We start from the raw sequence: 25,659 nt of genomic DNA, 5'->3' as shown, positions 1-25,659 counted from the left end.
GAAACTGTCGTACAAAGTGGCTGGGCATTTCCATCAGCAATGTGTGAGAGTTCTAACTCTCCACATCCTTGCCAACATTTGGTTTTATCAGGGTTACAGATTTTGACCATTCTACTATTAGAATGTGTAATGTTGTTTTAATTTGCATTTCACTGATGTTATATTGAGCATCTTTTCATATGCATACTTTCTGTTTGCATATTTTCTTTTGTGAGGAGTCTGTTAAATTCTTTGGCCCATTTTTTAATTGGGTTGTTTTCTTCTTGTTGAGTTTTCTGAATTTTTTGTATATTTTAGACAACAGTCTTTTATCAGATATGTCTTCTAATCTTTTTGATACTGTCTTCACTTAAAAAACTGTAGAGAGCCAGAGAACCATCAGACTTTTACTTGGCATATGATGACTGTGGCAGAAAATGCAAAACAGAACACTAACAAAAACTCAGGCTTATATTGAAAAATAGTACAATACAGCAAAATATTTACCAAGTGTTTGTGAGAAGCATGATCAAAGCATCCATTTTTATCTAGACTTTAATGCAATAGTGTTGCACACTATATATAGATATTTAAAATTTACTTTTAATTTTTAACCTCTCCCCATTTTTATCTTGATTTTGTCTTCAAAGTGCACAGAATTGGACAAATCTTAATGCATGTCCCATAATACAATATCATCATTGGCCTATGTAGGACCTGCTTTCAGTTTACCCATCTATCGTTATTAATAGTGCCATCATTCATGACTTCGTCACTAAAAATAAGAACTAAGTTCCTGATAATAACTTACATCAAATTATATGGTTTCCCTTTCTCATACCACGCCTTACTTTTCTCTTTCTGAGCAAGCATCACCCTTAATCCTATGATTTTCTTTCCCTTGCTTTCTCTCTTTTCGTTTAACACAGCTTTATTGCACCGATATCTATTCTCAAATAAGGTGTCCTCCTCTATATGTAATCTTATGAGACTTGTATTTAACACCAGATTGCTAAGATTTGTCCATATTGTTGTGTATTGTTGTAGTTAACTGATTCTGATTTCAGGATAATATTTCATCATATGAATAGACCAGGTTTTTTTCCATCCATTTTCCTGTTAATGGACTTTTGAGTTATTCTTAGATTTTGGCTTTTGTGCTGCTATGGACATTCTTGAGCACGTCTTTTAAAGAGTTTCTCTTGGGTGTATATCTTGGAGTGAAAAAGGGCATGTGAATGTTTGCCTTCATGAGATAATGACAAATTATTTTCTGAAGTGATTGAGCCAGTTTACACTCCCTCCAGCAATGCGCAAGAGCCTCTGGATCCACCTTCCCTCCAACACCTGGCTCTGTCAGACTATGTTATACATTATATATGTAACACACATACATACATAAATACATATGTATTTCCTAACTGAATGGGTTTAAGATAGTATTTCATGTGTTCATTACTGGATTAATCACTAATGATGTTGAACAGTTTTTATATTTGGTTTATTCTGTGAAATGCCTGCTTATGCCTTTTGAATATTTTTTTACTGAGCATTTTAGTTCTTTTCTGTTTGCAAAATAACACTCACAATTTATAAGAGGTCAATAATTTCAGGAAAAGTTCAGGAAAAAGCAAAAGGACATTTACTCTGAACCAACCTATGTCGTGTTAGTCATGTGATATTTTAGGTTCTTTCTTTTTGGTAGATATCAATAGCTGCAAAGGATAGTTGAGGTGGCACTGGTTTCTTCCCACAACCTCACTACCAGGTTGTAATGGATGCATATCTCAGACTAAGTTCTGCTCTCTATTCAAGTATGTATTCAACATTAGTAATGCATAAAATCATTTGTAAGCTTCATCTGTAAGGTCCATGAAGACCCTGCAGTCCTCCTTTCCTTTCAGGTATCAGGGTATACATTTCCATCATTCTGGTTAGTTTTATGCCACCAAGTCAATGGCTGGATATAGGATATATTTGGGATTAGGTGCCATCCTCTAAGGGGACAGGATATTTACTTATTTTGAGCAGGCAAGTGTGGATAGATTTTTAACAACTCTAGACAATCTACATTCTTTGAATACCATTAATTGAACCGCTGGGAGAAAATTTCTAGCATGCATTGTGCAAATAAATAGTCATTAGTTTCATTGGTAAAAACCCACTTCTGACATAACATGCTAATTAGCTAAACATCAGTTGTTGATCAAGACATGGATAGTAAAAGGACTTAGAATAGCTAACCCTAGGGAGTGGCCCTTTCTGATACGATGCTAGATGACACCCCTGGACTACGCATTCTTGAGAGTGTTGCCAAATATCTTTAGAATTAAAATTTAGCTGATCCTTACTTATATAATATCACAATAATGATACTGAAGTATTTTAAGGAAACAAAAATGACAGTCACTGGAACAGACTTTCATAGTTCTTCCACTCCCCACTGGAAATAACTACTGCTAGATAGCTACTTCTTTGACAAATGCCTTAATATTTCTGTGAAAAACTAATTTGGATTCATGAATTATGAAACAAACAATTGTACAAAAAACAAACACCAGTCTATAAAAAATCCAAACAACATCAGTGTAAATCATCACTAAAGCCAAGAAACAGACATTTGCTGGAAACTTCCTGAGTGACCCCACCTAATCAAACTCTTTTCCTTCCTCCCATTGGGTGAGTATCTTGACAAGGATAGCAAAACATTCATGTCCTTGTTTACACCTAACTTTGCAGTGCTAAACAATATAGTTTTAGTTTGCCTTAATTAAAGAAATATTGGAGTATAGTTGACTTACAATGTTGTGTTAGTTTCATGTGTACAGCAAAGTGAATCAGTTATACGTATACATGTACCCAATCTTTTTCAGATTCTTTTCTCATATAGGTTATTACTCTATATTGAGTAGGTTTCCCTGTGCTATGGTTCTTGTTACTTATGTATTTTACATATAGTAGTATGTATGTGTCAACCCCAAACTTTTAATTTATCCCTCCCCCCAGCTTTTTCCTTTTGGTAACCATAAGTTTGGTTTTGAAATCTTTGAGTCTTTTCTGTTTTGTGAATACCTTCTTTTTTTTTTTTAATTGTTATTTCCCCAACACAATTTTTTTTTCTAGTGTACAGCATAGTGACCCAGTTACACTTACATGTATGCATTCTTTTTTCTCCCATTATCATGCTCCATCATAAGTAATTAGACATAGTTCTCAGTGCTACACAGCAGGATCTCATTGCTAATCCATTCTAAAAGCAGTAGTTTGCATCCATTAACCCCAAGCTCCCAATCCATCCCACTCCCTCTTCTGCACCCCAGGCAATCACAAGTCTCTTCTCCAAGTCCATGATTTTTTTTCTGTGGAAAGTTTCATTTGTGCTGTATATTAGATACCAGACATAAGTGATATCATATGGTATTTGTCTTTCTCTTTCTGACTTACTTCGCTCAGTATGAGAGTCTCTAGTTCCATCCATGTTGCTGCAAATGACATCATTTTGTTCTTTTTATGGCTGAGTAGTATTCCAATGTGTATATATACCACATCTTCCTAAGTCAATCATCCATTGACGGACATTTGGGTTATTTCCATGTCTTGGCCATTGTGAATAGAGCTCCAATGAACATGCGAGTGCATGTGTCTTTTTCAAGGAAAGTTTTGTCTGGATATATGCCCAAGAGTGGGATTGCTGTGTCATATGGTAGTTCTATATTTAGTTTTCTAAGGTACCTCCATACTGTTCTCCACAATGGTTGTACCAGCTTACATTCCCACCAACAGTGGAAGAGGGTTCCCTTTTCTCCATACCCTCTCCAGCATTTGTTATTTATGGACTTATTAATGATGGCCATTCTGACTGGTGCAAGGTGGTATCTCATGGTAGTTTTGATGTTGAGCATTTTTTTTTTATGTGCTTGTTGGCCATCTATATATCTTCCTTGTAGAAATGTCTTTTGTCCATTTTTTCGGTCCATTTTTCCATTGGGCTGTTGGTTTTTTTTTGCTGTTGAGTTGTATATGTTGTTTGTATATTTTAGAGATTAAGCCCTGTCCGTTGCATTGTTTGAAACTATTTTCTCCCATTCTGCAGGTTGTCTTTTTGTTTTTTTTATGGTTTCCATTTCTGTGCAAAAGTTTGTCAGTTTGATTAGGTACCATTTGTTTATTTTTGCCTTTATTTCTGTTGCTTTGGGAGACTGACCTGAGAAAATATTCATAAGGTTGATGTCAGAGAAAGTTTTGCCTATATTCTCTTCCAGGAGTTTGATGGTGTCTTGTCTTATATTTAAGTCTTTCAGCCATTTTGAGTTTATTTTTGTGCATGGTGTGAGGGTGTGTTCTAGTTTCATTGATTTGCATGTAGCTGTCCAGGTTTCCCAGCAATTCTTCCTGATAAACCGTCTTTTCCCCATTTTATGTTCTTGCCTCCTTTGTTGAAGATTAATTGACCGTAGGTGTCTGGGTTTATTTCTGGGTACTCCATTCTGTTCCATTGGTCTGTATGTCCGTTTTGGTACCAGTACCACACTGTCTTGATGACTGTGGCTTTGTAATACTGTTTGAAGTCTGGGAGAGTTATGCTTCCTGCTTGGTTTTTGTTCCTCAGAATTGCTTTGGCAATTCTGGGTCTTTTGTGGTTCCATATAAATTTTTGGATTGTTTGCTCTAGTTCTGTGAAAAATGTCATGGGTAATTTGATAGGGATTGCATTGAATCTGTAGATTGCTTTGGGTAGGATGGCCATTTTTACAATATTAATTTTTCCAATCCAGGAACATGGAATATCTTTCCATTTCTTTACATCTTCTTTAATTTCCTTGAGTAATGTTTTGTAGTTCTTGGTATATAAGTCCTTTTCCTTCTTGGTCAGGTGCATTACCAGGTATTTGATTTTTTGGGGTGTAATTTTAAAATGTATTGTGTTTTTGTATTCCTTTTCTAAAATTTCATTGTTAGTATACAGAAATGCGACTGATTTCTGAATGTTAATCTTATATCCTGCTACTTTGCTGAATTTGTTGATCAGTTCAAGTAGTTTTTGTGTGGAGTCTTTAGAGTACTCTATATATAGTATCATGTCATCTGCATACAGTGACTGTTTTATCTCATCTCTTCCTGTTTGGATGCCTTTTATTTCTTTTGTTTGTCTGATTGCTGTGACTAGGACTTTCAATACTATGTTGAATAACAGTGGTGAGAGTGGGCATCCCTGTCTTGTTCCAGATTTTAGTGGGAAGGCTTTCAGCTTTTCTCCATTGAGTATTATATTTGCTGTGGGTTTGTCATAAATTGCTTTGATTATGTTAAGGAATGTTCCCTCTATACCCACTTGAATAGGTTCTTTTGTATCATTTTTATTAGAGTCCACATATAAGTGATCTCAAATGATATTTGTCTTTCTCTGTCTGACTTACATCACTTAGTGATAATTTCTAGGTTCATCCATGTTGTTGCAAATGGCATTATTTCATTCTTTTTTATGGCTGAGTAATATTCCATTGTGTGTATGTACTGTATCTTTATCCATCCCTCTGTTGATGGACATTTAGGTTGTTTCCATGTCTTGAAGTTTGTCTTAAATTTTAATGGTGTAAAAAAGAGGGATTTTAAGAAAAAAATCTGCGAGAGGATTGTAAATGTGTTATTTTCTTCTTCCCCATCAAACAAATCTCACAAATTAGCTTATGTTCTGTATGCCCGCATAAATCAGAAATAGTTCCCTTTTGTCTTGTTAGCTAATGGCTCACTTATGTCATAATCTCTCAAGGAAGGAATTCCTTATTTGCTGGCGATTAATCAATGCTTTTATATAGAATTTCCCTCCTCCCCACCATAGGCTTTCTCAGAATGTGTTTGCTTACCTACCTAGCAAGTGCTTCAGTCTTTGATAATCACAGTAGATCTCTAGACACTGATGTGTTATGTTCTAAACCTGAGGCCTTTTGTTGTGCCACAACAGGAACTTCCATGGGTCATATTTTTGATCAGCCTGTTTAGCCTGTCATAATCCAGTAGCAAGGAGGAAATGTGTTTTCCCTGTTCTAATGTGTTCTAATATTGTCCCACTTCTGTCTCACTCTCTCAGTTTTAAACTTCTAATTTCCAGTACTTAAACTTGCTTTCCTTGCTCCTAAGGATCGTTACATTCCAGGACCTGGAGGCATTTTAAGATTCTTACAACTGGGGGTTGAGAACAAATCCTCATAGACCTGAGGATAGGTTAACATCCTCCCCTCCTCCACCTTCCCAACACCTACCCACACCCCTTCCCCAATAGTGGAGGGAAGAATGTGGAAGCATCAATAATTGGTTTCAGATCTAGCTAGGCAGTTGAGAGGATTCAGAGATAATTTTGGATTGGACTTTTCCATTCATAACTAATAGTGTGAACACTATTGAGTTCTTACCATGTATCAGAAGAATATTAAGTACTTCACATAAGCATCTCATCTAATCCTCGTGGTAACCCTGGGAGGTGGATTTTGAAATGTCACTGGTTTCATCTCACAGATAGGAAACTAACCTACAGATGTTAGGTAGTTTCCCCAAGATTCTGTATTTAGTTAGTGGCAGACCCAGATTTGAATACAGGTTTGACTCAAAGATGTAAGCTCTAAAGAGCTATTACACTCAATGTCCATGTCCCATGGGGTGGTCAAAGTACAGCTCTAGGAATCTAGTTCTTTTCTGTGGCTTGGAACAGGTCAGCATTCCATTGTGAAAATGTAGAATTGGCCACCTCTCTGGTCTGGAGTCCGTTATGAAGAGCAAAGATACGGTTGAGTCCTTCTCTTTCATTTTGGATGATTCATCACATAATTTGTTTAGGTATCAGAGAATCCTTAATCCAACATGTCAAATTCATGAAGTAAATGTACTGGCTATGTTAGCCTCTGGCTTGATACAAGGAACTTTCATTAGTGCATAAAATCTCGTAAATTCCTGGAATATCATCTGGTTTTCTGCTGTTCTATAACAAAATATACCTGCTCTGTGCTGAATGTAATATTTTTAAGAACCCAACAAACAAAAGAACTCACTCTTAGTGATCTGAAGTTGGGTGTCTTCATTCAGCAATTTCAAGTAATTAAAATTTGTTGGAGGTCTAATAGTAGAAGGGAAAGAAGGTGAATGAAACAGCCCACAGTTTAAATCCTAACTTTGTCTTTTACTTGCTCTATGACCTTCGGCAGGTTACTTAATATATCTCAGCCTCGATTTTGTTTTCTATTAAATGGGAATATATATTAACACTTAGCTTGCAGGGTTCTTATAAGAATCAAAGGAGTCTAGCATAGTGCCTGATATGCTATCTATCTATCTATATGTAGTGCTTGACATGATATATATATATATTCTCCTGGTTAGTTTTCAAGAGTTACATACTCCTTTAAAAAAGTTATTGTTTTTTTTTAATTAACTAATTATAGAATCCAAAGGTTGGAAAAAGAACTTTACAGATCACCAAATGCAGATTTCCAAAATTATCTGTGTGTCAACATCATGTGGCAAGCTTTAAAATATGCAAATTCTCAAACTCTAATGCTAAAAGATACCAAGTTAGTGAGTTTGGGGTAGAGAGTAGGAGGTCTGATCTTTAAAAAGTTCCATTGATGATGATGATGGATATATGTCACTGTACATTTGTACAACACAAACAGTGAACTCTAATATAATTGTGGACTTCTGGTGACATTATGTATTATGTAGGTTGTGTGTATGCGAAGGAGAGCATAATGCGTATAGATACTCTCTGTATTTTCCGCCCAATTTGCTGTAAACCTAAACTGCTCAAAATGTTAAAGTTTATTTTTTAAAGGAGTTCCATTGAGGATTCAGATCAACATTGATGTTTGGAATCGCTGATCTCTCTAGTTTACCGTCCAGAGCAGAAGCACCTGCTGCCGCCACATCTTCTCAGAGTCATTTCTCCTTCCTGTACTGCTTCCCGAAGCTCTTGATTCTCCAAAGCCACTTCCACTGTTGGGCGGCAGCAGGATTCAAAAGTTCTTCCTTATATGGAATTGACGTCAGCCTCACTGTAACTTCCAATCATTGTGCATAATTCTTCCCACTGGAGCTGCTTGGAATAAATCTGTTTCCCACATGAAGCTCAATCATGTATTTAAAGGCAGTGCTCATATTCCTTCCGAACCCACCCCAGCTCACGTCTTCTCCTTTCAAGGCTAAACATCCCTTGAATTTCAGTGATTCTTCCTCTGATATAATTTCCAGGCATTCTTGGCTAGTAGCTTTTCTCGGTTATTTCCAGCTTGAAAATATTAACAATGCACTTGGCATAGGTAGCAAACCATCAGAATGGAGACCCTGACTGGAGGTTCTAAGCAGTAGCTGTTTACTAACTAGTACTAAAATATTTCATTATTTTAATAGTTAATCTGGCCTTACAGATGCACACTTGTTGTGCATCAGCCTAGTCAACCTCCCCCTTCCAATCTCTTATAAATTCAGTATAGAACATGATGCTCTAGAGGTGGGCTGAGCCACAGAGTAAGTGGGACTGTGCCAGTTTGCAGACATCTGCATCTCCCAGTAGACTGTGGGTCTGTAAATACTTTCAGTAGAAGAGTTATGAAACCATCTTTATTGCACCTGCTTATTGCAATTTCACATTTGACTTTTGAACATTCATTTATCAGGAGTTTTATGGTTCATTTTTTGCTGCCCATCTTGGACTCTTGGTTGGTTAGGCAACATGCGCACCTGCCCTATGACTTTATCCTATCTGCAGCTGATGGCTTTTGACATCATTGTTGATAACAAGATTGCGAGAGGTAGGACTGTAGGGAAAATTTAGCCACACACCACTAGAGACTTCTTTCAGCAAATGTTTTAGCCATTCATTCTCACCCCCATTGTACTTGGAAATCACTGGAAGAGTTGGAAAAAAAATAATGCTAAACTCTATCTCTGACCTCTTGAATCTGCATCTCTAGGGTGTCAATTTTTATAAAGTTCCCCAGAAACTGTGACATATTGTCAGTTTCGGAGACCATGACTTTAATGTATGCTCTTGGGTGCCCAGTTAGCTCAGTCAGTAGAGCGAGGCTCTTTTGTTTTTTCAATTGAAGTATAGTTGATTTACAATATTGTGTTAGTTTCCAGTGTACAGTAAAGTGATTTGGTTTTATACCATTATATATATAATGGTATAAAACCAATATATATATATATATATATCCTTTATTTCCAATTATTTTCCATCATAGTTTATTACAAGATATTGAAATAGTTCCTTGTGCTATACAGTAAATCTTTATTGCTTATTTTATATAGAGCATGAGATTGTTAATGTATGCTCTTTAGGTACTAACTGTGAATGCGCTTGCTGGATAGATTTTTACTCCTTTTTACTATATTTTGTCAAACCTATAAAATCATCTTTAAGTGTCATTTCAAAATTAATGTTACTGTTAATACTCTTTCTAATTTTGAGTCATCACTTTCCCCTGAGTGGAATTTTCTAATGAGAAAATAGAAGCAGTTCAGTGACTTGTTTTAGTTCATTTTAACATGTTCTAGAAATTTTCTTCTTTTTAAGCTCTTTGTTCGATTATTTTAATGTGAGTTCTTCTGAATCCATAGCCTTCATCTTTGAAATTTTTACCAGAATAATTCCAAAAGAATTGTCTTCATTATACATTGTTTTTCACTACCTTAACCCAATGGAGCTAGGCAGACAGTATATTGGTTTTATTTTATATTTTTAGCAAATACTTACAGCTTACCATGTGATAGGTATTCTTCTAAGAGGTTTACACATATTAACTCATAATTTTCCTAAGAACTCTGTGAGGTAATATCATTGTCTTAGGATGGGGAAACTCAGGCAAAAAGTGGTTAAGTAACTTGCTAAAAGTCGCCTATCTAGAGAGAATGATCTGGTTCCAGAATTCATGCTCTTAGCCACCAGCAAATTAAAAAAAAAAATGATACCAATAAATCTAACGTGGTTCTTAATTTGGTGTTTTTCATTTTTTGGTGGTGGTGGTGGAGAGTTTGACATAATGTGACAAATGTCACATAAATGAACAAAACCCCAAAGTGACGGTGGTTACCATCTGGGCTGTTCATTTTCCATTTGCATAAATTTGTAAGTTCGAGGCATTGACTTTCACATAGAAAATTCTTTATTTTTATAAATGTTCTGTTGCTGTATAATGTTGAAAATGCATTTTGGAATGAACAAGGGAAATATGTGAATTTTGTTCTTAATGTCTGAAATATAATGAAAAAATAACTGTCAAGGGAACAATCAGGACATCCAGAATGTGACCTCTGACCTTATCCTTAATTCTACCTGTTTCTTAGTGGGCTTATGTTCACTTTAAATTACTGTTGGTTGGCTATCAGCCATTCTTTTATTTATTCAACAAATGTTTTTTGAAAACAAATCATACATCAAACTTTGGGGGAAGAGTGACCAGAAAAATCTAGGTCTCTGCCCTCATGGAGCTTAGAATCTAGTGGAAGAAAAGATGTAATCAAACAATCAAAATGTAATGTATTGCCAGGAGTTTTTCATTTTAAAAAGGAAGACTGTGAATTTATTTTCCCATCCAAGTTTATTAAAATTTTAGATTTTTATTTATCTATTGACTGAAATTACCCATCATTCTTCTTACCTAATGACAAAAGTGTGAACACAGATTGTTCATGAAGAATATAACTCTTTTCATTCTGCTCTTCCTTCTCGAATGGCTGGTACAGAAGCTCTTAGCGTAAGTTATGGAGATTGTGGTCAATAGGGAAATCTCTGGATCCAAAGGCAGGTTGCACAGGGGTATTAAAAGGCAGGTTCAGACCTGCTGAAGGGAACAGCAGAAGGGTCAACTGACCACGTTTCCCTAGAAAATAAATTGAGTGGGATTGTGTATATGCAAATTCCAAAATGCATTTTTTGGTCATGAAAAAGTGAACTAAGCCATTCTCTGTTTCACTCTGCTCTATAGTTTCTATTATCTGGAAATACAGATGAAATCAATTCTTAGAACCCTGCATAAAGTCATTTCTGTAGTTTAAGTTGTTTGAAATTAATTCAAGTTAGAACTGTGTTTCCTAGAACTGGGCTTCATTTCTTCCGATTTTCATCGCTTGTTTTCATCGGTTCATTGACCAATTGATTGATTCATTTTTCTCTTTATTTAAGAATATCTTGAGTGTATGTGTGCCTTTGTCTTATGCCTGATCAGAACACATATGTGAGAATTAACACTGACAAGACTTAGTTTACTTGGCTTAGCAGCACCAAGAAGTGTCATGACATGGCCCTGCATTACTCTCTCATATCACCATAAAGGCCTCTGAGAAACAATTTTCCTTAAAACTTATTATAGAAATATCCAGTGACTTATATTAACATTTTAGAAATTTTCTGTTTTTTCATTTTGTAGTGTTTCTGAGGTGATGTTTACAAGTCTTCCAAAAGACTGTTGTGTTCTAAATATAGCTCTTGTAATTGTCAGGTTTTATTTTTTAAAAATGAAATTAAGTTTCAGCTTTTAGGCATTAGGAGATGAAATACATATCCAATTCAGGGTTTTGTAAATTAGGAAAGTGGTTCTCAAATGTGGTCTGAGGATTCCTGGGCGGGTGTGAGATGATGGTTGGTAGTTCAGAATTATTGCAAGGGAGATGCAATTTCATATGTGTGCCTAAACTTTGTCTCTGATAGGATAAATATATAATGTCACACATACCCCCCAAAATATACATATTGCTGAGATTATTAAAATGCAAGTCAATTTTTAAAAATGATTCAGTTTGTGAATACATCTTATCACATAATGTATTTTCCCAATCAAAAATTATTAAATGTCTAAAAATCATCGCATGTGTTCTCAAACATATTTTGACATTAAAAAAAAGATATTTGATACCCAGAAAGACTGTAAACTACTAAAATGAAACATGTTCCTTGTTTTCATACAGAGGTGAGATAATAATGTGCTGTTTTGTTTCTAACACTTTTTCTTTTCGTTCTTTTTCTTTCTTTTTTTTTTTGTTTTTGTTTTTGTTTTTGGTCTTTTTAGGGTTGCGCCTGTGGCATATGAAGGTCCCCAGGCTAGTGGCGGATTTGGGGCTGTAGCTGCTGGCCTATGCCACAGCCACGGCAATGTGGGATCCTTAACCCACTGAGTGATGCCAGGGATTGAACCTGTGTCCTCATGGATGCTAGTCAGATTGTTTCCACTGAGCCACGACAGGAACTCCTCCAACACTTCTTCTGATTATAAGAAATATTTTATGGATTTTTCTGGCCACAGCTAGTCATTCGTCCTATCTTTTACAAAAGTGAGCTTCTGATTCTTTCTGTGAACTGACTTTGCAGTTTGAAATGAAGGGGTGATTTCCTTTGATGTCACCTGGCCTGACTGCCAGAGTCCACAGCTTTCCATGCCTGTCCTGGATGCCTCCTCCCCACCCCCCAACTAGAAATATCAAACTGTCATCCACGGCTTCCCATTCCTATAAAAAAATCATCTCTCTTTTATATTGCCTTTCTCCCATTAGCATTGTTCAGCTCTCCCATCTGAGAAAATAAACCCTTTTCACAATCTGACATCCCACTCCTGCCACCTTGCCTCATTTTACTGTTGTACCAGCACTCCTTGAGTGCTTTCTCATCTCCCATTCCTTCCTTAGCTTGTGACCTTTATCTTTTCACCAAAACTACACAAATTTAGGTCAAAATTGAGCTGGCTTCTGCCTTTATCTTTTCACTGAAACTACACAAACTTAGGTCAAAATTGAGTTTCCCTATTTCAAAATCAACAGATACTTTTTTTTAGTTCTTATTTTAATTACCCTTTCCTTTCTGCAGCCTGTGAACTACTACTGCTTCAGTTGGGTCATTCTCTCTCCTTCCTCCAAGGCTTTTCCTCGCCTAAGGATGCTTTTTCCCTTTTCTTTAGCTGGCTACCTGCTATGTCTCCTTGAAGATTCAGTGTCTCACTAACTTGAGAGGCCAAACCCAGCCTTCTCTGAGGCTGAGATGGGGGCCCGTAGAGCTCTCTGTATTTATCTTTACAATGACATGTATTGTAACATGCTACTTTCTGCTTTGAGTAAGTATTCTGTGCTCATTATGTATTTATCAGAAAATCCAGTAAACATAAAAAAAAAAAAAAAAGCGTTTCCAGTTACCTTATAATCCAGAGAGAATCACGACCAGTATGCTGGGTTTTATCTTTCCGATGCACATACAGACACACATGTTGACGTAGCTTGTTTTTTAAAAAATGTAATCAATCATAAATGTATCTTAAGTATTTTCCATAGTTTGCATCATCATTTTAAAGCCTTCCCTGTATTCACTTTGGATGTATTCTAAGTTTTTTAAACTGATCCCTTTTCATGGGTAACTAGATTGCTCATCTTTATCACCGTTAATTAACATACTGCCATAAATATCCCTGTATAAACATCTTTGTAACTTATTCTATTACAAACTATGGATGAATTTCTAGAAGGGAAGTTGTTGGGGTAAAGGATATTACGTTTTTTAGGGCTTTTGATACATTTAAGCAAGCTAAACTCTAGAAAATGTTACCTCACTTTATATCAGTGGCTGACCACATACTATTGTAATCACTGGCTTTTACTCATCCGGCTCCTTGAATTTTTGGTGTGTGAGTGGAATGATGTTGTCTTCAAAGAGATTCCCATGGGACTCTCTGGTAATTATTTGTTGAAGGGATCAATCTATATTAATTTTTGTGAGGGGTTTCTTTCTGTGTTTTTCAAAGAGGCGTATTCCTTCCTGGCTTTGGGAAACATGTTTCCCTCAAATAAGTAAATTAGGATATATTTATAAGTGGAATACATTGCAACTATTGTAATCATTGATATAGAAGTGTCAGTTGTTTACACTATGTTGTCACACAAAAAGAACAGGCTATAAAACAATATGTGTAGTATGATATGATTTTTGTAACACACCTCTATATGCATACATTACATTTACAGAATTGCAATTGGGATGTACCATGTTTTATTTCCTGTGTTAAGAAAGTGCCATGTACCATTTTATAACGTAAATAAGCAATTTAAATCATTCATTTTACCAGTCATATTTCCCCCATCTTTCCTTTTCCCTTTACTAAGAAAGACAAGGGTTATAATCCTGGTTTAGCCACCATATTATAACATTCAGCTTTCCTTGTGTAATTCCTCTAACATATAATGGGCGTAATGATACCCATCTGTACGCTCCTCCAAGGAATGTTGTGAAATAATAGAGATTACTTGGTTTTCTTGGGAGGAAAATTGGTGTAGAAATCCTCGGTGTTTTTATTTATTAATATCCACCCCCTGCCCTCATGTTTTGAAATGACTCAGGACTTAATGTGACTTAATGTGTGTAACGGGAGGCTACCTGGGAGGAGGGAAAGGCATCTGATGAAATATAACACAATATTACTGATAAATAGTTACTTTTATCTCCCTAGGAGACCATAACATTTTGTTTCTTAGCATACATCATGACAATAATGACATAACTATGTCTTCTGTACTTTCCTCTCTTCCTTTCTGGTAATTTTGCCTGTTTAAAGTTAAAGAACGTTGTCTTCCTATGACTACTTTAAGAGAGAAACTTTACAAGTTTCAATTTGTGTACCTTTGTTTACCCCCCTTATATCAACATTACAAAAAACTACCTGGCAATTTCCGGGTAAAGCTGTTTCTGTTTCTGTTTGGTTTTTTTTTTTTGTTCTATCCACAATAACATCCTCGCCTTTCCTTTGTTGAAATACCAAAATCAGAAAGATGGGTAATTCTATTGTGATTATTAGATAAATCACTTTCCAGGCAGAACTCATAATTATTGCTTCAGATTGCTGGCCTCAAGAAACATTTCTTTTTTAATTAAATATTAAGAAGATAAATTATAATTTTTACTTTGTTTTATGCCCTGGAACCTTTCAGGGACAGTTTCATCTATGGCCATAGAAAGGTCAAGGTAATCTTATTGAGCCACATAACAACAATAATTACTAATAATTATTGGGAGCGTATAGTGCCTTATGTATGCTACCTCATTTATTATTCTTTCTGTTATTTACTATTTGGTACTGTTATCTAACCATTTTGTGGATTTTTTTGAAAGCTTTCTCATATGCTCCATACTTCCAGGTATTTGCACTTATTTATAAATGCTTTCTCAAATACATGGCCATGAAGAGTGAAAACAGTGGCAGAAGCAGAAGGGTGAAAGCAGTAGAAATTAGAGGGAGGGGAATAGGGGAATGGCAGCAGGCAAGGCGGCAGACAATGCCAGATCCAGCCTCATGAGTGAAGTGACATATACATTCTTGTCCAATGACGACAGAAGGAAATAACTGTGCAGTACACTGGACAAAGTGAGTAAACTGGGACTTTCTGGGGGCAAACTGAGACACTGATCACCCTACTTAAAAGGAGGCAGAGTGGTCACCCACTGACACATGACTTGCTGAGTATAGGAAGTTTCACTAGCTTCTGTCTGCCCAGGAATGTGGTTATGTGTATATTCATTCCTAGAGACACTTCTATCTAGGCCTCCCAATCCAGATGTTAGTACTCTGTATTTTGTTGTTGTTGTTATTGTTCAATAGCTTGATGCTTTGTAATTTAACTACCTTAAGCCAAAAGGAAATTTATAAAAATCACTGGCAGGATCTAAGGAACATGGATTTGCTTAGGTAATAGGGCCTCAGTTGCTGCCACAATTCCCTGTCTCCAGCCTCTGCTCCTCTTCGTGCATCTGCTGTATCCTTTTTGCTGCCTTCATAGGTCACTGCTTCTGCTCCTCCAGTTAAAGGTGGGAACACATTATTGATAGTTTGTAAGCCTTACATCTCACAGTTACAGCTACCAAAGAAAGACTGCCTCAATTCCTGCTGTTTCATGTCTTGAAATCCACTAATTGGTGAGCTGGGTTGAGAAGCAGACCCTACATCAATCAGCTGTGACCATGAGTAAGATTATGGAGGAACATGGTGGCTTACTTTTTAACCACATCATTGTGTTCTGGGGAAAGGGACGTCTGGCTAGTCTGTATTATTCTCAGAAGCAGAAAAAGACTGGGAGGACAAAATAATAGATGTCCAAGACATAACCTTTTGGAGACATATCACCTGTAAGAAGAAGCTATGTGCTATAAAGTCTTGGTGGAGAATTTTCCATGAGTGAACTAGATAATTTGTGATGTGCATTTTCACTATCAGGTTCTAAGATCAATAATTTATTTCCTCTTCAAAGGGAGAATAAGACCCTGAAGAAAAGTATTATAGGAGAGAGTTGGTCTGGCAGGAAAGCACATGATTATTTGAGAGGCAAGATGCTCATGTTAAACTCCCCCAGGTCATTAACCAGTCATGGTCACCATCATGCCCTATCTCTTAGCTCCCTTTCCTGATGTTGAAGTGCCTGTTTTTTCTTTACCACTCAAGTGTCTCTCCTCATGACACCTTAATTGAGAGAAGTTTCTTTTGAAAAAGAATTGGGGTTAGAACCAAGTCAGGGTGATTCCAAAAAAATAAAAAATAAAAGGTCACTTTACACTCTGCCACCTGTTCTATTTGGCATATGGTGAAAACAAGATAAATTCTGTGAGTTATGTGAAAAAAAAAAAGCGTAACTATAAGGAACTCTTAAGTGGGTATTAACAATAGGAGCCCAAAATAATGCAGTTAATTAAGAGGTACCCTAATTTCTAAAATTGGCTTATAATTTGATTCTCTTCCTATTTGCTAAAAAATGAGTAAGCAAAGACTTGAACTCTCTGCTTTTCCAAAATTTTCACTGGATCATTAGGGAAACAGATACAATTTTAAGTTCAATTCACTGAACATTCATGGAGTTCCTGCTATGTGCTGAGTACCAGTGTATTAAAGGGGGTAAGCAGTGTCTATTTTTGCAAACAAGTCGAAGCCACATTGAAGGTTGTTATACCGGGGAGGGGACCTTAGAAGTCACATAGGTTATGGATTGTCACTCTGGATTCTGCAGACCCTTTGGGTTCTTCCAGGGTTTATCTATGGCCGTCTTCGGGTACGGGGGAGAAGTGGAGAAAACCAAAGGGAAGACTGAGTAATAGAATTCTGTTTCTATCCTGCCCACTTCAATCAGAGAAACTCCAAACTTTCATTTACTGGTCCTTTTAAAGTTTCTTCATTTTGCAGATGAGGAAACCTAGGGACAGTGAGTGTCTGAGGTTGAAAACATGGTGGGATAAGAGGCACAAAATAGGATCCTTCCATTTGCCATACTAACGAGCTGCTCACTCTCTTTAGGAGTAAGCTTAGCTTTCGCTGTAATTCTGAGTTCCTTGGCCAAGTCAGTCATATTGCCCTCAGATGTCCATGTTATAGGCATTGACTGTAACATGGCAAACCTGGTGACTTTGGGGTTATTAAGAAATTGCAGTCATTGACTATGATGCAAAGTGCTTTGACCTTTATTGACATTGTTGCCAGATCTTAACAGATGCTATTGAGTTTGTTACCTGTGTTTCCAGTTGAAGTCCTGAATAGTCAAAAAATTTAAAGTTTAACATTCTTAGGAAGAGCCTAAGAATTATCAGGCAACCCTAATTCTGTGTCCTCTTTACAAACCCTCTGATAGAGGAGAAGATTCTGGGTTAGATAAATCACTCTCTTAATTCTAGCTATTTGTGCTCTAACACTATAGTTCTGTAGCCTTTTTTAGATATTATATAAAGAAAAGACACAGTTCACTTTTTTTTTTTTTTGCTAGCATTCTAGCTCATATTGCTCTTATCCACTGATAATCAGAGGACCTGGAAACTCAAGGTTTTTTATATCAAGTCAAAGGCTAGAATTGTTTTGCCAGTATTCCAAAAGTCATATTAAATTATTGAGAGTGTCTAAAATTTGTTCTAGTTGAGCGTTATAGCCCAAGACATGGACTTTCCTGTTCTTGGACTAGAGGATGGAGACAAGGAAGCAGACTTGGACTTTAAGATTGAGATGCCCTGGCCACAGCAGAGGAGAGAGGGGAAGTAACTAAATTTAATTAGGAATTTGCAGGAGCAGATCAAACACGCAGCTGGAAGAGATCATCCAGCAGCTGCAGCTTGATCATCGCAGTGACTATAATCCAGACAAGAAAAATAGAACGTGGGAGGCAGTCCACTTGCAATTTCCTTGTGCCAGGATTAAAACAATGTTAGAGCTTACTGGTGTTTTTCATGAAGATGAACAAGTTCACCACAGATAGATCACAATGAATTTTTTTTTTGGGGGGAAGGAGAAACAAAAATACTAAAAATAACTTTCATTAATAAGAACATCCCTATTTCTAGATATTTGGGTAGTTTCCTGTTGTAATTTTTCTATGAAAAATAATGCTGTGACGAGGATTTTTTTTTGGGGGGGGCTTATTCCTTATTGGATGCATCTCAAGTTTTTTCTTAGAATAAAAACCTAGAATTGAAATTTCAGAGGTGAAAGGTATGTATATAATTAAGGTTTTTGGTATGTAATCAAGATATCTCTTTATAGACTGTTGCAAAATGAATTTTTTTTTCCTATGGACTGCCTACCATTTTTGGGGGGGTTCATAGAAATTAAGGCTTTCCTGTTGCTTCAGAGACTCCTGAAGTGAGATGGAATTCTCAGGAGCTAAATGGATAGTTTCTACTGTATTAGATTTTCTGAGCGCTCAGCTCTCTGTTTTGCCATGGGTGCCTGAGGGTGAAACTAAAACTACTGAGCCAAATTGGAGCTATCAAATTCTTTCTCTTGAAACCTTGAACCAAGAGGCATGATGTCTAGATACCTAGAGGATATAGTTAAACATATTAGACCTCAGAGCTCTAAGGTCTAATGGAGTTAGGGCGGAGGATGGGCATGTGGCAAACTATAGGCAAGTGAAGTAGCAAAGCTTATCTATAGAAGACACGTAGAGAAAGAAGTAGACCCTGAACATCAGAGAGCACAAGCCTGAGAGGTCACTGGTGTCGTCCCTGTGAGTTTCACTAGTATATTCTGTAGTTTGTTTTATAAGGACCTTTCTGTGCTTTCTTTTCTTCTTCTCCTTTTTTTTTTTTGGCTGTGCCTGTGACATGTGGGAGTTCCCTGACTAGGGATCGAACCCATGTCACAGTAGTGACCCGAGGCACTGCAATGCCAGATCTTTAACCCACTGCACCACAAGAGAACTCCCCTCCTGTGCTTTCTGAAGTTTGATCTATGTTGACCCCCGTGCAAGACACATGACTCTAGGTGAAATGCATTTACTTTAGATATTTATGTGTGGAGCAGATCTTGCGTACACAGAGTTTATAGGCCTCCAAACATAAACAGAACCAAGTATTCCAAAATATAGATTAGGACACATCTGACAGATTATTTTTTCAAATTGGTACATTTACATGAAAAATTACGAGAGAAGACCTCCTCTTAACTATTTGAGCATATAGCCTTTCATGCACCCAGCTTTGCTTCACTTTAACCAGTACAGTGTAAAGTTCTAGTAAGTTCTCAAACTCTAGCACACATCAAAATTACTTGGGGGCTTGTTACAACACAGATTATCTCTGGTTCAGTGTTCTTGTGTAGGAACTGAGAATTTATATTTCTAACAAGTTCTCAGGTAATGCTGATGCTTCTACCCTTGGGATCACACGTGGACAATCATCGAAGTAGTAAGAATGTGGGGAGATCACTCAGAGGAGAAAATGATAGAATTTCTCACACCTTTATTTGTTACTCTTCTTAGCATTAACTCTCTCCCTTAACCTCCTCTTCCCTGTACTTCCCTACACACCCAACCTCCATTCCTTGTAAATCCTTTTTCTGCCATGTTCTAACATGGCACTTGCTACATTGCTTGGCAATTATTCTGCCCAATTAACTGCCAGCATCCTGAAGTCAGGGACTAGGGCTTTTCATCTGTGTATCTTCATGGGCTAGGACCATACCTAGACTTGACAGGCATGAAATACAAATGTGTTGAATGAATGAAAGATTGAATGAAAATTCTTTTCTTTTCTTTTTTTTTTTAACAATCACATAAGGAAGCATTTATTTGAGGTTTAACATGAAATCATACAAATAAAATTTGTATAAACACAAATCCACATTGAGTTATAACACAGCAAAAGACAAAGTAAAAACAAAGAAAACTAATTGGCGGCTATATACAGTTGGACACAGTTGTGTCTTGTACACTAGAAAGTCTTTTACAAAATAATCATCTTAGATCAACAGAAGACCAATCTTCAATGTTGTTCTGCAAGATGGGTTGCGCTAGCAAAATCCTCCACAGGACAGCGTTTTCTGGTGTATGCCTTGCGCTCTGCCCGCAACGTGCGACCCCCAGAGATAGACGTGGTCAGGGTGACACACGGCCTGCAATGAAGTTCCCGCTGTTTTCTCCAATGTCCCCCTTTAGTATGGCTGGTAATTATTTTGGTGATTGCCACCCCCTCGAGATGCCTTGCCATAAGTGCTCTGTTGGCCTCTTCCACGACCCCTAGTACCACCTCGTCCGCCAGCTGCAGCACCTCTTCCTCCTTTCTGTTGTTGCTGTTGCTGCCTATACACCTCTTTGGGTTGTGCAACTTTGATTTCACACTTCCCAGAACCAATTTGATGATATCGGCTTTCTAACAATTTCTTTACTGGCTCTTCGTCTGTGTACGTAATAAAACAAAAACCTCTTCTTTCATTTGTTTTTGTATCCATGGGAAGTTCAATATTTTCAATCCGTCATCCTGCTGATTTTTGCTCGCGTTGATCTTGGACCCCTCTGCGAATTCCTCTATGTTGCTGTACTCGTTCATGTCCTCCACGGCGGCGGGGTTGTCTGCGGGAGGGTGCGGGCGCGCAGTCCGAGTCGCGGCAGCGGCGGCGGCGGAGCGTTGCATCTCTTTTCTTTTCTTACTGACTTTTTAGGTGCTCGAGAAAGTATATTTCCGGTGGACTTGATCCCTCCATTTGTCTCTGGTAACATTGGGAGGCTATTGCTTATCTCTTTCTTGACTTTGATTGTTGGACTGTTAAGTGGCTTTGTCAGGATGAAATAAAGCAGGGTTAAGGGAGAGCATGTGTGTATGCACATACATTTGTGTGCTCTGTTTTCTTTCTTCTCGGTTTTTTTTTTTTTTTTTTTTTTTTTTTTTTTTTTTTTTTTTTTGCATTTCCTTTTTGGTGTTCATCATGTGATACAACAACGGTGTGTGTCAGTGGATTTGGGCATCTCCTTCTGATCATGTACCTCCTTGAAGAATATCAGTTCATAGAGAGTTTTGTTTTACCCTTTGTGGCTTACAAGTCTTGGGTTTTGCTTGAGTAGCAGTGCACAACCCACAAAAATAGATCATCATTCTTGTAATTTTTTGTGACTCAAGGCATCTCAATATAGCACATAAAGTATTAGACTAGGGATTAGCAAAGGAAGGCTGGGTGTTAGTCTTAGCTTAAGCTTTAATTATTTGCATCCCCTTAGCCAAGCTTCTTAAATTGATTGTACAATGAAGGATTTAATACAAATTATCTGAATATTTTTTCCAAATCTTAACACTCTCAGCCTCTGTGAAGTTGAAAGGATTATGTTGTCAAGTGTGTTACATGCTTTAGGCATATGTTTATTTTCACATTCAGGTTTGGTTCCCGTGTCCTCTTGGGTGGTTAAGAGGCCATTTATTGAAATAAAGACAATCCAAAGGACTGTAAATAATGCTGTGTCCCAGCAGCCTGTCCTGTATTTTTGCATCCTCTAAGAGTAGATAGAAAAGAGTATTTGAAGAGAAGAAGCCAGTCAGAAGAGATCTTTTGCATTCATTCCCATGTGGAAGGAGGCTAGAGTTTTTGCCAAGGGTTAATTATTTAATTTTTCAATGAGTAGGAATCAGATCCATCAACACAGTCTCTTTTCTGAATATCTATGGTTTGTTCTATATCTTGTCCCTATGTAACTTTCTAAGCTAAGAGATGGTATGTTTGACTCCTGAAGGAAATAATGTGATCTCAGAAATATGCTTTTTTGGCATCTAAAGAAAGCCCAGATTTAAAGTATCAGCATGGTCACTTGCTAACATCTTCCAAGTGTCCAGCTGTTATCATTACAATATGTTCGTGTCTTGGTCTTGGGAAGTAGAGTTTACAGCAGTGTCACAATGGTAGAATAGTTGGTATGAATGTTTTTCTGCGTATTTGACTTGTTAAAGAAAAACAATTTTGGGGAAGTGATGGTGAGGGTGGAGAAACATATTTTCATGGTGATGAAGCCACAGCAAATTTCCAGAAGAAGACAAGCTGTCACTTTCTTGACCTTTTAAGAGTCTCCATGAAGTTTAATCCTCCATCCATTTTCTAGTTCATAGGAATTACGACTGATTTGAAAAACTGGGGTAGTGTAGCATAGATATACCTTCTTCTGTGGGAACCGTGTTCAAGGTGATCCTTAAACAAACTACTGGTATATTTGAGATAAAGTTAGCTATTTACTCACTTTCACTTCCTGTTTTCTGATCATCTTTAACTAAAAAAAGACAAAAACAACAAAAAATCTCGCTCAATTGGATTGAATGTTGGCTGGTTTGTGCCTCTTTTGAAGAATATTTCCATTTGATTCTGGAATTCTCAGAAAACCTCAATATCTTTACAGGGTCATATTTCCTTTTGGGCAGCAGAAAGGTGATTTTGACTTCCTGGGTCCTTTGAAAAAACGTGATCAAAATAAAAGAAAATACACAAATATCAGAAAACTACATATAACATCTGTATAAAAATCATTAAATTTTAGAGTTCCCATTGTGGCGGAGTGGAAACAAATATGACTAGGAACCGTGAGGTTGCAGGTTCGATCCCTGGCCTCGCTCAGTGGCTTAAGGATCCAGTGTTGTGGTGAGCTGTGGTGTAGGCCAGTGGCTACAGCTCTGTTAGACCCCTAGCCTGCGAACCTCCATGTGCCACGTGTGTGGCCCTAAAAAAGGACAAAAGACAAAAAAAATCATTAAATTTTCAGATATTGAACACACCTATCTAATCAGCTCTTAGATCAAAAAGCAAAACACTCTCAGCACCGCACAAGCCCCTTCATACTGTTCTAGTCTCTAACTCCTCTCCCCACAAACAGTAACCGTGATGTTGATTTTCTAACAATATAGACTGCTTTTGCCTGTTTTTATACTGTCAGTCATATTTTGGTCATATAAAAGGCATTGCTTGCTATGTACTCTTTTGTATCTGACTTCTTTTATTCAACATTATGTTGATGAGGCTCATCATATTGCATTTAATTGCTGATCATTTTCATTTCTGAATAGTGTTTAAATATACGTTATTTATTTATTAATTTTAATGTTGATGGAATTTGGATATTTCTGTTTTTCTGACCATTGTACACAGTTTGATTATGAACATGCTAGGACATGTCTTTGGTGACGAGATGTATGTATTTGAATTGGACGTATAGTTAGGTGTGGAATTCCTAGGTCATAAAATATGCGTAAGTTCAGCCTTTTTTTTCCAACTCAGTGTTCAATTTGTTAATGATTTAAAATAATTTTGCTCGCCATATATTTAGGATTTTTAAAAAGTTAAAGTATAGTTGATTTACAATGTTGTTTTAGTTTCAGGTGTACAGCAAAGTGATTCAGTTATATAGATCCACAGATCTATTCTTTTTCAGATTGTTTTCCCTTATAGGTTATTATAAAATATTGAGTATAGTTCCCTGTGATATATGGTAGGTCCTTGTTGGTTATCTATTTTATACATAGTAATGTGTATCTCAAACTCCTAAGTTATCCACCCCCCCACTCCTACCTTCCCCTTTGGTAACCATAAGTTTGTTTTCTATGTCTGTGGGTCTATTTCTGTTTTGTATATAAGTTCACTTATGTCATTTTTAAAAAAAGATTCCACATATAAGCTATATTATATATTTGTCTTTGGTTTACTTCACTTAGCATGATCTAAGTGAATTTACCACCCCATCCTAGGATTCTTTTGATTGGTATTCAGAAAGTGCAAAGGAGAAAGGATGGGTCAACAAAGGGCCCTAATATTAAAACCAAATTGTGGCAAAGGATAACATCCTGATGAATTCACTTTTCACCACAAGGCGCTGATCTTTTCCTAACTCTTATTCAATGGAATCCTTAATTCCTATGCCTCTCTTGTTCAACCAAAGGTGACACTTAGATGCTGTTGCTATGAACATCCTTATACAAAATGGGTTAAGATAATTTTTAAACTGTCTATACTAATGAAAAAAAATTTTTAAATGAATCTCTAGAGAAGATGACCTCTTTCTAAGTAGTGTCAAGAAAGTGTTAAATGGGTAAAACCCATTTTTTTTCCTTGGTGGCTTTACTCAATTTGTTATCTGCTTTCCACTAAACTAAGAAAGACAAAGCGAGATGGTAGAACATTGGAACAGTTCTTATTTGAAGAAAAAAATGCTTTTCAGAGGGGGAAACAACATAACACCTATGAAAACATATTGATGTACCTGCCTAAAATTAGCTCCAAAGAAACTACAATGAATCTGTGTATTTCTTCACAGTAAGAAAATTATTGTGAGAAAACACACCCATCCAATTTTCTTTGGACAGTTTTCTTAGATCTGCACAGTCCAAATTATTCAACTAGATATTTATAAGTTCTTAGAATATAAACGTTATCATTATTAATGAATAATTTAGTGTTTGTTGCAGCCTGCATGTTATTTTTAGGTAAAATATTAGCGACTAGAGTAGTCTTATGCTTTCTATATGCACCTGTCCTTTAGTGATCTATAATATTTGATCAAATTTATTTTCACTTGAAGGATAGTTTAATTATACCCAGGAGTCCTAGGATATATATCTTCAGTTTTATTTTCTCACCTACTACTATGGGCATGTCTGTAATTAATTTTGTACAAGTTTCTTGGTTCAGAATATAATATGTAGTTAAATATGGCTTCTTTAGGGAAATAAATTATATAGATTCCAGGACTGTATTATGAGTGAAAATTATGTCTCTCTCTCTGAGTGTGTTGTATGATATGACTCTGCACACACACACAAATACATGTGTATCAAGCCTTGTAGTGTGCAGTAGGCAAAGCTGATTCTTGCAAAAGCAATGCATTCTAGTGTAGCTCAGAGGACCCCTGCATGCTCTGCTCAGATGTTTGGATTTTGCATTGGGGAGCCAATGAAATTTTTTCATATGGGGTAAGATCAGAGGTGCTTTAGGAAGATGATTCTGGAAGGAACTGGAAGCAGGGAGGAGATTTAGAAGCCTAAACCATCTCGTGTACCAGAACTCTCGAAAGTCATAGTCATTTTTGCAGAACGTTATAAACCACTGTTACATTAAGCTTAAAACAACTGAGTGTAATTTTGCACTATACATACCATCTCAGACCAAATTCAAGTGTAATCAAGCTGTGATGTGTCAAATTTTTAAGAAAAATATATGGGGCAAACACATTCCATTGAGAAAAACCAACCCATTAACTGTCCTATTTCATGAAAATATTTTTTTAATTAAAATTTTTTTTTTAATTTTTATTTTTAGGGCCACACCTGTGGCATATGGAAGTTCCCAGGCTAGGGACTGAATCAGAGCTGAAGCTGCCATCCTATGCCACAGCTACAGCAACACAGGATCTGGACCACATCTGTGACTTACACCACAGCTCACAGCAACA

General features: G+C 36.7%; 1 long non-coding RNA gene across 2 annotated transcripts in view; it reads left to right on the top strand.

Annotated features, from left to right (window-relative positions):
* The window catches only part of LOC106506475, a 107,252-nt gene that overhangs the window by 57,181 nt on the left and 24,412 nt on the right, over positions 1–25,659 (top strand). The gene's annotated exons all lie outside the window — the stretch shown is intronic.

The sequence above is a fragment of the Sus scrofa genome, chromosome 16 (genome assembly GCF_000003025.6).
Source record: "Sus scrofa isolate TJ Tabasco breed Duroc chromosome 16, Sscrofa11.1, whole genome shotgun sequence".
Taxonomy (NCBI): Eukaryota; Metazoa; Chordata; class Mammalia; order Artiodactyla; family Suidae; genus Sus; species Sus scrofa.
The sequence above is the reverse complement of the archived record's forward strand: the minus strand, read 5'-3'. Positions and strand labels throughout refer to the sequence as shown.